The 11,610-nt window shown below is 29.0% G+C and overlaps 1 non-coding gene across 1 annotated transcript; it reads left to right on the forward strand.

Annotated features, from left to right (window-relative positions):
- The first annotated feature begins 5,545 nt into the window (after window positions 1-5,545).
- On the forward strand, window positions 5,546-5,617 carry Trnag-ucc. The gene has a single exon. It is a non-coding gene; the product is annotated as a tRNA-Gly (tRNA).
- The last annotated feature ends 5,993 nt before the right edge of the window (window positions 5,618-11,610 follow it).

Consider the following 11,610-nt stretch of genomic DNA (forward strand, 5'->3'; position numbering starts at 1 on the left):
GTTATTCTTTATTTATATTTTACACAAATTAGAGAATCCATTATTTTAAACTATTTACTGTGATCTCTTACACCAGACAATTATCTTATTGGCTGACTTCCAGTGAGTATAAAAATATATTTCTTTAAATAATATTATTGTATATTACTTCGCTTATAAACTAGATATGTTATTTAAATCCTATTTAATTTTAGCTCAATAATCAATTTAATAAGATCATCTAATCAAAAATCCAATTTGGTGTGCAGAAACCGGTTTTATTGAAGGAGTGCCTATTGAATTGTTTCAGTTCCCATTCATACAACTGGCACTATGCTAATTTTTATTAATAGAAAATTTAGTAACAATGTAAGATAATAGAAAAAATGTGCTATAAATCTAATGATAATGTTGTTAGCACATTGTGTCGATTAATGTCAAGTATGACAACATTATAAGAAGTGGTTATAATTAAAATGAATTGCCCGAGAGAAGGCCGATTAAACAAAACTCATAATCGTAGCTACAGAATCATTTTCCTAATACTAGTAATTGAAGAATGTGTTTTTATATTCTTCTTCATGTTTTATTTATTCCTTCCTTGTTGAAAGTGACTTGATCTCTGATCTATGTTCGCGGCACAACATTCGACCTCCATGTTACAATGAAGATGAAATCTTGATAAATGAGTTGTGAACATAAAATATTATTCATTCTAGCCGCAAACAAACATATATTTAATTCACGACAGCGCAGACAATTCTTGCTCATTATAAGAAAAAACTAGCTGTAAGTGGAATTCTGTCTTAAGGCAATTAAGGCATCGTGCCTTAAGGCAAATTGCTGAAACTTCCCGTACCAAAAATTATTTTTTTTTAAAAACGATTAACATTTTTGAAAAAAATTTACTTCGAAAAAATAAGATGGACAAATTGGACAAAAAATTACTTTTTTTGAAAAAAAATTGTTTTAAAAAAAAAAAAAAATTAAATTTCTTTATTCTCTTTATTTTGACATATTTTGGAAGATCTGACCTATTTTCAAAGCAATCGTACTGCTTTAACTGCATAAAGACGAAATATCAAAGCGCGTAAGCGCCGCGTCGCCGTCTAACGCGTAAACATTGGTACGGAACCCATAGGAATGTAAACAAAATTCATACTTATTGTTAAAATCTCTATAAAATATCTGATTTGATGTGCATATGTCTAATGATCATTTTTGACCGCCAAATGGCATTTTTTTTTACTTTTTTCATTAGATCTCCGAAACCGCTAGACCTGCCTTTATGAAAATTTGGTCAATTCTTCATCTTGTCAATACAAGTAAAACGTTTTTTGACTTATTCAAATTGGACACTCCGTTCTCTTAAAAACTGAGTTACCGTTTTCGGCACTTTTTGCCCCGTATCTTTGGAACGGCTAGACCTGTCTTTGCCAAAAACTAATCAGCACGTCTCCTTATCAATACGAATCGAATGTTTTTTGAATTATTCAAATCGGTTGATCCGTGTTCCCGAAATCGTCGACGAAAATTTGTATCCGCACATACATACACACACGCACATACATACATACATACACACACACACACACACACACACACACACACACATACATCCATTTTTTCTAAGGTATGCCAAAATGTTCAGAAACCTCTGAAACGCAAAGATATATAAAAATTTTCATTTTCGATTTTTTTGCGATTACTATAACTATCCCTACGGGAAGTTAATTATCTGGGAGTAATCTTGAAATAACATGAGTTCTATATAATTGCTTACTTTTATGATACTTCACAATTTGTACAAACATATCATTAATGAATAATCTTATTTCATTTTCTTACAAAAATTTATTTATGCACCACAAGTATAAATTTTGTAGCCTTCAAGTAATTTCAATTGTTTACTACATTTACTCCAAGAACAATATGATATAAGAGATACTATGCATAATGAAACAGGGTAGAAATGCATTTGTTATTTTTATTATTTGTAAAGTGCAGTTGACCACTTAAAAATGCAGATTATTTTATCACTTTGCACTTGTTGAGCCGTTTAAAACATTATTTATATAGAAGTTTATATAATTATTTATTTATATATGATGAAAAGCAAAGAATACAAGAAATTCATGAATAAATTATTAGGAAAAAATATATAACAATAATGCATAAATATGATAGGAAAAATACAAATATCAGATAATTCAAACTCATTAATACAAATTCAAATACAACTACTCTAATTGTGAAATATTTTTTATTAAAATTGTATGTTTAATGTGATCAGAGTATTTCAAAATAAAAGAATTAATCTCCAGCCTGCATTTATGGAAATGAATATGCAATTACAAAAATGCATACGATTTTACACGAGGTAGGTATAATAGGTGATAGTCCAAAAGCATTTTATGATTTAAATTTCTGAGTGCACTGTTATAAATATAATAATTTTATTTTAATTATCACGGTATAAAATATGATATTGCTCTCATTTATATAAAATGTTAAATTGTCTATTATGAAAATAGATTTTTCGCTTTTACTCATAACTAATCAATGCAATTTCTAATCGATTTCTTTAAACAAACTTGAAATATATGTAATCATAATAAATAAAGAGCACAAACATACCTACGTTTATACGTCCTAACAGTTCGGCCCACTAATACAAACTATAATATTTTTTTATAATTCAACCACTTTTTGTAGGACTGTAATATTTTAGGAGGTTCGTTGAGACTATGAACTCCATTGTCATGTTAAGTTGCACCAGAATTTAATTGCGAAGAAATGGCCCGGCTGATCTTTACCAAATACTAGTAAGTGCAAATCGCACTGTGCGATCAATTTATCAACATGTGTCCGTACTAATTCCATCAAATGGCTTCTAAATTTTTAAAGTCGATTTAGCCGTTCTTGAAAACACTGACAAAAAATACTGACACAACAACTGTCAGAACTGACATTTTAATCTTAAACGATACAAAATGACCTGAAACGTCGAGAGAAAAAAAATAGGTCTTTTCGTTAAGGAAGTTAATAATAAATAAATTTTAAATCCAACAGTAAGTTAAACTAAAATAAAATATAACAATAAAACTAAAACTAAAACTAAAATATAACAATATTTTGAACTCACTTTTAAAATTACTTTTGGATGAGCAGAGTAGAAAAAAAACTAATGGTAACAATAATATTTTCCGAAAGCTTTTATTTTATTCGCGCCATTAACTACATAATTCCAAAAAATCTCAAAACAAATATTAAAAATGTTATCATAAAATGATCGATAAATTTCGAACAAAAGTACCTAGTGATCTCGATAATTCATTTGCCGCAATGCAGTGTGATCCCACACTTTCCATCACCGAGATGACGTTCTATCAGCGCTCTAATCGCTAGGAAATGGCTTCGCTAATTCTATTAAGTCCCTCTCAATGAATAACGCGCTCGAGATACCGCCATGCTCAACATTTCAATTATCGGGCTAGATTCTCGCCGTGTCGTACCTACAGCTTCGCGATTTAATGCGATAAGGTTAATATGAGAAATATTCGAAAATGAGAAAAGATTTTTCTATATAAAGTCAAAATTAAGAGAGATGGAAAATGAACTTGGATCAAAGCATAAACGAATAAATTGAATCATTTCATTTGATTCATCTATTCTTCTGGCGATGATTTATTCAGGTTTATTAAGGCGGTTCACTAATCAAAAGTTTATAAATTGACGTTTATAATTTTTCTTTTTTTTTGAATTAGGTTTTCTTTTTTTTAACTTCCTGTAAGGTAAGTTATAACAATCGCAAAAATCGAAAATGAAAATTTGTCTATATATCTTTACGCTTAAAAGGTTACTGAACATTTTGATATATCTTATTATTATATATTATATAATATATATTATATTATATTGTTAGAATATATATTATATTGTTAGAAAAAATGGTTGCATGTGTGTGGTATGTTTGTATGTAGGGTAGAGCGGGGCTAGTTGAACATAGGGGCAAGTTGAGCAATCGAAATATCTCGAAAACTATTCACCGTCCGTTTAGGCATTATATGGCGGAAAGATAGAGGTTTGTGAGAAATAAACATCCCGCGATCGCTAGTGGCCGCTGGACAAATGAGCGAGGTTCACGGGCGTTTTGTTTATTTTGAGACCAAAAAGTAAAAAAGTAATTCATCACCAGTTTTCGTCTGGTTTAGTCAAATGTTATTTATTTTTAATCAGGTAAATATTATTCTTCCATATAATTATAGTACTTTTAATATGCACAGAGATTCGGGGTATAATTCTCACGGTTTTTTTATAAACTCACTTTTATTTTGAAATTCCGAGTTGGGGTTAGTTGATCATAGTTGCTAAACTTGTTTTGTCACTAAGACAATTACCATTAATTTTCAGAAATTAATTATTACTTTTAAGATTTAAGGTAAGTCTATTAGTAATAATATAAAGAAATAATGATTTTAAACAAAAATACTGAATATAATGGTAAAATAATTCCTAAGATAGGATATTGTTTTGTTGATTCTACTTTTGGTTAATTATGTAAAGAAAATTTCTATAAGTTTTGTTTTCTCTGTTAATAAAGACTATAAATATATGGCTGGTTATTAAAAACTTATTTTATTTCATCACTAATCGGCATTGAACCTATGATTTCATTATACTTTCTTAGTGCTCAACTTGCCCCACCTATGGGGTACATTGAACAAACCTGACTTTTTGCATTTAAACAGCTGCAGCTTTTAAATTTTACTTATCACCAAAAAAATAGTATTAACACTTTTGGTAAGCCATAAACAACAAATCCATTAAGCCGTATAGCAATTTATTGAGACTTTTCATTGAGGAGCTACATCCGTTTAAGTAAAAATTTGCTCAACTAGCCCCGCCCTACCCTATGTATGTATGTATATTTAGATTCAATTTTTCGTTCGCTGTTTCGAGAGCAAGGATCAGCTGATTTGAACCGCAGCTGCTACAAAAATACAGGGCAAAATTGAAAAATATATTAAAAACTAAATAATTCAGTTTTTGAGAGAACGGAGCGTCTTATTTGAATAATTCCTAACAAGTTTTACTTGTATTGACGAAATGAAATACTGAATAAAATTTTCTGATATTCGATGGATTGCAGGTTCAGCGGGTTTGGAGATCCTGAAGAAAAAGATATGAAAGATGCTATTTGATGCACTTATGCACATCAAATTATCAAGCATTTTATAGAAATTTTAATAGGAAGTATAAATTTTGAAACACTGAAACAAAGGCTACTAAAAGCAAAATGAAATGAACCATAAAAATCTTGTGCTCTTGAAAAATGATGCAAAAGGTCTTGAAGGTTTCAAGACCTCAAGTTAAGGCAATATATTAAAATTCAAAACTATATGGCCATTGACATTTAACCATTGCGCATCACATTTGCCATTCATAATAAAATTACAAAAATTATTCATAACTATTAGATTAATCACAATTAAATTAATAATTTTGTATATTACTTTGAATTTAAAATAGAATACAATGCTGTGATAAAGCTTTGGCGTTCATAGCGTCGGTGGTGTAATGGTCAGCATAGTTGCCTTCCAAGCAGTTGATCCGGGTTCGATTCCCGGCCGACGCAAAGATTTTTTTATTTTCTTTTAATTTTTTGTAAATTTGCTATCACAGAAATTTAAATAAATTAGTTTTAAATGGTATTTTCTTTAACTTAAATTGCATAAACTTGCCAATATGAGTAAATAATCGACAAAATCAATAAGCATTGAGATTTAGCTATACTATTGATTTCACTAAAAACTAAATGTGATTTTTAATTGGTATTTTTCAAACAGACTCATGATAAATATTGTTGTATTAATTAATTATTATGCACAAACTTGCGTTTAGAATTTATGCGGCCTAACTAACTAATCCAAACTATACTTATACTTTTTCCAAATTTGGTCTCCAGAATGACTTAAAACTTTGAGAAGATATAAAAATAGTAAGTCGGACTTTCTGACGAAAACAAACTTTCCTATCGGAAAGTTAATAAATAAATATCAAAATGTATAATAGACCAAAATCTTCCAATATCTTGCCCAACTTACGAGTAGAAACTAATATTCTGTAGTTTAACGTAATTATTTTCTAATGAATCAGATAAATTATTTAGCAGTTGTAACAAATATTGTAATTTTAAAAAAAAATGAATCAGATAATATATGTTTTACTGTTATATTTACAACGTTTACTCAAAAAAAATCAGTGAAATAAGTTTTTTGACACATTTAGTATTTATTAGCTTATACTATGTATAGTTAAGAAATTGTAATAGACAATGTCTATTACTATTAGACATGTGTTACATATTTGAATATTTTATCAATTATGTTTCCTATACTAGTAATTTAGATATATTTTTATGCCTTGCCCTGTATCACACAATATCCAACATAATTAATATAATATTCAATATATATCCCATATATCAAATACATATAAATCTAATGAATCCAATAAACGTTCAAAACGTTTTTTTAATTCTGAAAACAAGGCATATAGCACGTGTTTATGATAAAATACTCGTATTTTCATATTGTTCTCAAGCCTAATAGAATATAATATGTATTTATGAACCATGTTTATACAAGAAACAATAGCGACAGATTTTATCAAAGTTATTTAAAATTATTTACCGGTCAATTATTTCCGCCAAACAAGTTAGTTGACGTAACAACTTGTTGCCATGTATTTAATATTAAGTTTTTGCTATGCCATTACTAAATACTTCAAGCAAAATGACCATTAATAAAAACATTTTTGATTTTGACCGACTTGTTTAGTTACTAAATAATCTATTGACGTATTTGTGAGAACAGAGCAAAGTTGTTTTATACACACCATAATTATTACATGGTAAAGCTATTTGTTTAATAAATCATACAAGCGATTTAATACAACGTACGGTTGGATATTATTTGTGCGACCCGCGAGATATGGCCAAGCCGCGCGATATTGTTGAAATTGTTGGACGACTATTATAATTTTCGTTGCATGATGGGAATTTTAGTAATTTTATTTGCTCTGCTAGCAGTACTCTGTTTGAATAACAATATTCGCAGATAGAGGACGACAGATGAGTGAATGTAGTTTATGCATTTCATATAACTAATGAAATTTCAACCATATAGGGAAATATTAATTGAATGAGCAAAATTGGTGAAATTTCTGTTTGGAAACGGAAATTGTAACAACTATTTCAACAATATGCTTTTTGGTTAAAACGAACTCTTTGATTTAATTTTGAAAAAAGGAACGCAGCAAGCGCCAAGAACAGTTACTAGCTTCTATAGGGAAAAAAGTATATCATCAGATTCTCATAAAATAAGACTCGTTCCTTCACTAGTAACTAAATATTAGTTTAGCTTTCAAAATTGGTATGTAATTAATCAATCGAAAATTTTCAAAACTTCGATTTTTTTATAGCAAAAAACAAAAGAAAAAACGCCTAATTTGCAACTTTTATTTCAAATGTCTAACAAAAATCCATTTTTTTTATATTCATTTGATTATAGGTCATTCCGTGCTTTTAAGCCTACAAATTAAATTTATTTTTTATTTTTCAGATAAGCCGATCAGCCGGAATCGTGGAGGAAGTGGGAGCTCTTTTTTTTGAGGCGGGGGTGTTCAGAGCGCTGTAACTCTAGTTTGACTGAATATTTTTAGCTGAAATTTTATATTTACACTGTCCAAATATGTGTTAATAAATAATAAAAAACTCTAAATATTTACTGGTCGTAGAAAAAAAATCCTAAAACATCCCTAAAAAACAGGCCGTCACATAGGAAGACCCCCTTAACTAAGATTGCAACTACCAAATAAAAATATAACTTGTATGTTTTTATGTATGGTATTTTCGCGTTATATAGTAAAATAGATTTTCCAAGTAACTTTATCTAAAATATACAAATGATTTCATCCAATGATAAAATTATATATCGCTGTAAAACTATTCCATTTCACGTAGTACGTCTTACTCAATGCAGTGCCTCAATGTTATCGAATTAATGCTTATAATTTCAGCAATATGTTAATATAAAACAATACTAATTATAAGGTAGAAAAATTATTTCTATGTTATAAGAACTTAACAAAACACAAAAATTCCATGTTATTGTTTCAACCATTAACCTGCTCTCTACAAATACTATTAAAAGATTATTAGATTAGATTCCATTAGATTTAGCATAGTTAATTTACAATTTAGAGACTAATGATTATTTTCTCCTTACGTGTATATTTTACAAACTTAAAATACTATCACTAGGTAGTATTTTAAAATATTATTCTGCACTTTAGTCATAATAATTACTGCATGCATTCTATGCATAATATGAAATGAATGATATGAAAAAAAGTTTGAATTACAATCTGTCCATATTTGGAGAACATTCAGAAATTGTTTTGACAGCTTAGTGTATGGCTTGTTTTTGGAAAGCACCCAGTAGTTGTCCTATCCTAATTGTGACCTCTGATTATATCTAATAGTGTTTTTGAATTAATATTTTATATGCAGTTATGTCTACGAATAGCAATTTTCACGTATAAAATTATAGTTCAGGTCTACGACCTCAAGTGGATATTTGATGCCATGTTTCCTGATATTGAGCAGGTCGAGGTTGGGATCGAACTAGTTTGAGTAGTTTGTGCTATGCTTATCGACGTTTTTAAATGATGCACAAAATATAAGAGTAATATCAATTCCTATCAAAATTTTATGTTGACTAATATTATTGAACTACATAATTTAAGAATTTATTCACTTATATTTTCAGAGGCAAATGATTGTACATCATCTTGCATGAGTGAATTTAGCTCGAACTTTATTATATTTTTATTGTTTCTATAAATTTCATTATTTCACCAGAAATATTTGATTCTTACACGATTTTAAACTTAGAAACATGTACATATTTTGTACGACAAAGCACTATATCTAGTCGTGAAAATTTAAATCATTTTCTTCCTCAATGCATGCGACTTCATTGTCAATGCAATTTATGCAGACACGTACTAACAGTTGTACGAACGAATCTTGTCTTCGCAGAAGTCACTGCACTGTACTCTGTGTTGTAAGACGAGAGGCATATTTTAGACATAGTTTTTGAAGAAAATATAAATTTATTTGTTTCAATCATAAAAGACTAGTGGTGCATCATGCCTTAAGGCAAACCCATATAAAGGTACAAAAAATTTGTACTTATTTTTATAATCTCTATAAAGTATCTGATAATGTTATGTGCATATGTCTAATGATCATTTTTGACCGCCAAATGGTATTGTTTTTTACTTTTTTTATTGGATCTCCGAAAATAAATGTTTTAGAATTATTCAAATCGGACGCTCGGTTCTCTCAAAAACTGAAATACCATTTTTGACACTCTTCGCCCCGTATCTTCGAAATGGCTAGTCCTGTCAAAAACTGATCAGCACGGCTACTCATCAGTAGGAATCGAATGCTTTTTGAATTATTCAAATCAGTTGATTCGTGATTTCGAAATCGTCGAAGAAAAATCGTATCCGCACATACATAAACACACACATACACACGCACACACACATACATCCATTTTTTTAAGGTAATCTAAAATGTTCAGAAACCTCTAAAACGTAAAGATATATAAAAGCTTTTACTTTAGATTTTTTGCGATTACTATATATAACACTACGGAAAGTTAACAACACGAATCAATAAAAAGTTTTGAAAATAAAAATATGTCAATAAAAATATTTTATATGAGGTAAACCGAGTTAGCCTTGTCGTGAGAACATAAAATACAATATAGTCATGACACATTTTATTTAGGGTATTTAGTCAAAAAAACAATATATTTGTATTTCCAAAAATGCAAAAGAATTCGAAACTTGCAATAAGTTTATAATTTTAGAATATATGATTGATTTTGCCCAAAATTCGAACACAAATGGTCGTACTATTTTATATAAAATTACAACTGGTATTTAAAATATACAGTCTGTTGTTTTTGGTATTGTTTTTTAATTAGCGACAAATTTATTGCATTTAGTTTAAAAAAAAACATTTATGTACATCATAAAATATTGAGAGTGAAACAAGGTAAATTAAAAAGCTTTGTAATAAAAAAAAATTACAAATTCTTCAATTATTTTAAAAAGTCATTTAATACAATCTATTACATTTTACCATACTAAATTATTTCTTTATCGTTGTTGGTATTGAAAATCTCAACAATATACGAGAAAACGCAGACTGTTACAGGTAAAATAGTGGAGGCTTTAAAAGCAAATGCTAGTTAAGTGTATGTACAATAAATTACTTGGCTTTATAGAAAGCATTGGTCTATATATAACGGCACACACCTTATATACAGAAACATTTTCTAACTGAATAATAGCGAAGCCGAATCCAAAATCCAAATACATTACTTTTATATTTACATTGTTCTCTAATAGAAGAAAATCATTAGTTGAGGAATCAAAAATGTACACTAATTCACTGGTGCACAGCTTCATTTATTCACAATTAAGAATTTGATCAAATTTATTAAATGCACCAAACAATGATTATTTTTAATTAACATGTATTCAACCTTACATAATATTCCCGAAATATGCAAATAATCGATTTAATCAATGATATTTTTTCATTTATAAATAATCAGTCTTGTTTACCTGTTCACCTGTGCGCGTAGTTGTCTGCCCACATATCCATCTATTCACCTACCTATGTATCTATCTGCCTACCTGTCTACCTGTCTACCTGTCCATCAGTCTACCTGTCTACCTGTATACTGGTTTACCAGCTTACTTGCCTATGAGGTTATCAGTCTACCACCTTTTTTACCTAATATACTTGAATATTTCTACCTAGCAATCTAATAGTCTACCTATTTACCAGAATCAATAATAATAACTTGTAAAAATTTGATCAACAAGTGAGAACTTTTGCAATTTTTATTTCTTCGTCTTCAAAACGGCAAGACCTGCGTTCGCATATATGTAATAAATTCTTCATTCCGTCAACACAAGTAAAATATTTTTTGTTGCTCCGTTTTCTCATAAACTATGATTTTTTTTTTTGGTTTTTCTGTATCTACAAAACTACTTGACATTCCTTTGCAAAAATTAATCAGCACATCTCCCCGTCGATACGAATCGAATGTTTTTTGAACCAGTCAAATTGGTTGAGCGATTCTACCGAAAACGTTAACAACAAATTGTATCCATACATATACCCACACACCAATATACATCGATCAATATTTTGTTATGTATTTCAAAATGTTCAAAAACCTTTGAAACGTAAAGGAATGCAAAAAATTCTTTTTCTCTTTTTTGCGATCACTACTTACACTACGGGAAATTCATAACTCATATAAAAATACTAGTAGGTATATTTATTCAAAGATAAAAAAACTAACAAAACTAAGAGATTGTTCTATTTTCAAAAGCCACAAGTGTGGAACCACTCTTCCCAACCAATCTTTGAAAGGAAACATTTTCTTGTTGAACATAAGTATGAACAACTATTATTTATAAAGTGTATTTTTTGTTCGTTAAGGAAGTTGTATCGCAAAACTATGTTACTGACAA

Source organism: Ctenocephalides felis, unplaced genomic scaffold, assembly GCF_003426905.1.
Source record: "Ctenocephalides felis isolate EL2017-DRISC unplaced genomic scaffold, ASM342690v1 CF-g0.4_SCAFFOLD_03572, whole genome shotgun sequence".
Taxonomy (NCBI): Eukaryota; Metazoa; Arthropoda; class Insecta; order Siphonaptera; family Pulicidae; genus Ctenocephalides; species Ctenocephalides felis.